This window comes from Eucalyptus grandis, chromosome 3, assembly GCF_016545825.1.
Source record: "Eucalyptus grandis isolate ANBG69807.140 chromosome 3, ASM1654582v1, whole genome shotgun sequence".
Classification (NCBI taxonomy): Eukaryota; Viridiplantae; Streptophyta; class Magnoliopsida; order Myrtales; family Myrtaceae; genus Eucalyptus; species Eucalyptus grandis.
Window position 1 is genome coordinate 6,638,613 of NC_052614.1, and position 3,370 is coordinate 6,641,982.

A 3,370-nucleotide genomic window follows, 5' to 3' on the forward strand; every position below is an offset into this window, starting at 1 on the left:
AAAATTAATATCCCTATTTGTCTTCTGGACAAGTCATCGATTTCCAAGACGTCCCTGCAAGTTTCTCAAGATCTTAAATTCCACCCCCTAGCCCATAGGTAAAAAAATTTTTAAAAAAAAAAAATTGAAAAAAAATTATTAAAAAATTTAAACCTATCATATTGTAGTCAATTCAATTTGAAATTTTTAATTTCTGAATTCTTTTACGATTTGTTAATATAATTCTTATGAATATAAAATATTTTAAGATATTCGATTACACTTATAATGTATGACAACTATAAGATGTGACATTTGACTACAAGGTTTGGCTTCACAAGAAAAGGTTTGGGTTTAGTTATGGGGACTGTTTCAACCACATGATCAACATTGTTGTCACATAACTTGTCTCATGTGGAAGGAGCACAAAATGTCGCCGCTACCACCTGATGATGATCTCCTCCTCGTCCCTCCTCCTCGTCTCATTCATAGGCATTGTTGAGTAACTTAATTGTGACATCCCGATTTTCCAATTCTATTTTCAATAAATTGAGACGGGCATTTTGTTGGCACGCATATAGTTCTTTTCCTTGAGTCGACCACTCATGTGAAAACTAGTCTATTGGGTGAAGCCGTTAAAAGTTTCTAATGCATCAGACTCGAGAATTTGACCAAGAAGCGACTTTTCGACTGAGCTAATCTGTAATGATCATTACGACATAATTAAAAATCGATTAAAGATCGAAGATAGGTTAACTCGACAAAGGCATGTGATCGAGTGTGAGTAATTCCACCAGATCGCACAATTTTTGTCGATCGACACTAGACCGACTTTTCTGTCAATTGGGTATCATGTGTCTGTATTTGAAGCCTTGAGATTGCCCCAACAACCGAGAGTTGCCGATGTGTCGAAGATGTACATTGTGGCTTGATCAACCATAGGTCAAATGCACAAAAATTTCTAAAAGCTATCCGGTAGATTAGGACGCGCTAATCTCGTGCTAGAGTGAAATTACTTAGTGAAATTGAGATCAAATTTAGAAATTGGAAGTCTGGGTGTGTTACAAATCATTTTAGGAATATTGACTCATCTTTGGAAGATTTTTCATGCAAGCCGAGCTTTTCAGCAAAATAATCAAGGTATGGTTAATTTGGTTCAAAAATTTGGTAGGCCCGCTTTTGGTGGTATTTTTTAGATCAAGATGATTCTATGGTCAAGTAAATATGTGAATTGAAGGGTGGTGACATTGGATTAATTTTACGGACTTTAATTTGGTTCAATTAGAAGAGAATTGAAGAATGTGATGTACAAAGTTTAAGAATTCGTGTGCCACGGCGGGGGATGGAATTGGACCTATTGAAGATTGTTGTGGGAGATTTGAATTTAGTGAAAGGTGATGTCATCTTAGGTCATGGTGGGTCATTCTTGTTGGATTAAAGAAAAAGAAAAAGAAAAGAAAAGAGGTGGCCCCCTTCCTTCTCTCTCCTCCCTCTCTCTCTCTCCCGACGGCACCCCCCTCTCCATCTTCTTCTCCTTCTTCGTATGCCCAGCAACCGAAGAAGCCAGATGCAGCAGCCCATAGCTCCGCCCGTCGCCGGTTGCCACCGACATTCGCACCGCCAAGCCGCTCGCCACCCACTTGCACCACCACTGCGCCATTGCCTCCCTCTCTCCTCCCTCTCCTGCTCATGCTCGACATCCCCAGCAGATCTGAGAACGCCAGCAGCAGCGAAGATCGACCAACAAGCCGGTTGCTAAAGCTAGGATTGTCGTCGCCACTCTCCGTCTCGCGTTCCGCCACTGCCCGCGCTCATCTGCACTTGGCCGACGCCTGACCATCTCTGTCGGCCTCTGCTCGTGCGTCCAGGAGGCTGTTCAGCCAGCACCAGCCTTGGATCAACCACCTCCGGCCACCGTTCGAGCGCCGCCTATGTTTGGTTCACCCCTTAACCTTCCCCGGTCCTTCTCCATCTCATCCAAGCCCCGGATTTGCTCATTTTTGGCCTCAACCAGCAGCGGACAGCAGCCAAGAAAAATGGGTTTCACAGCTCGGTTATGGCCTGTTTTGGCCAGCTTCCCAACCCCGAATGCTTGACTCGCTTTGAGGAAAGTTGTTCCCCTCGGTGTCCCGTCATTTTGGTCCGCTCAACTCGCTAATCCGGTGAGTTTAACTTACTAAATCTTGATTAGAGGGTTAATGATGTCCTAAGTGTGCTTAGTCTAAGTTAAGTAAGTTTAGGTGGTTAGTTTAGTTTATTTAATTGTGATTTAGATTAAGAGGTTTGTTTAATTTAAAGCATGTTTAATTAAGGCTAAGAGAGTTTATTTAATAATAAACCTTGATGGGACATAATAAGGTTTTATTTTTGATTTACTTAAATGTTTCGAAATTCTGGAATTTTTAATAATATATTATATTACGAAATTATTAAAATATTATTAAAAAACTGAAAAATTATTTTTGACCTCAATTGCTTAAAATTTCGTGCTAATTGATGCTGTGTATTCGGATTTTGAAATTGATGGTTGGATATTATAAATTGAGTGTGGATTGTGAAAAATATGGTATTATTATTTAATTAATTTTCGGAATAAATTTAATTATTTAATAAATTACGAAAATTATTTCGGGACCCTAAATTCTCAAAATTTTGCACCGATTGCTGCTATGTATTCATATTATGAATTTGATGATTGGATAATGCAAATTAAGTGTTGATTGTAAAAAGTATGGATTTTATTTAGAAAATCCCAAGTGTTGGGTTTGGCACCGAAATTAGATTTTTAAGGATTAATATTGTAATTTGAGTATTTGAGTAAAATGCAAAGTATATGGGGGTCAGTATTGAATTATCGTGTGCTAATTGAAGAACTCGGTCACAGTAGTGACTACGCCAACTGGACCTTTATTCCTTTAGAAATGCCGTCAACAGAGTGACATGACTCAGGTCACAATAGAAGCTAAGGCAACTGAACCCATGCTCCTTTGGGAATGCCGTCGACGTGGTGACAAAGCCGCGCTCCAAGGGGGGAGGCGATGCCTGGATATATGTTAGTAGATAGCCAAACTGCGAGTAGGCTATGCCCTTGTGTAACATTGAATAATAATTGGAACGCTTGCTATGATTGTGAATTATGTGAGATTGATTGTGTTCTAATGGGTTAAGTTCTTGATACTACCTATGATTGAGTGATATAAATTTTACTAACCTGCAGGACGGATCGAGGCGAGGTAAGTTCTCTGTGTGATGTGACTAGGCCACCCAGGGCGTATTTTCTTTCTAATAGGGGTTTAGGGGGTTAAACTTGCTGAGACAATGTCTCATCCCGGTTGTGGGATTACAATTTCAGGTCCCTGGTGGACGGAGCGGCCAGATAACTTTGGTTGGC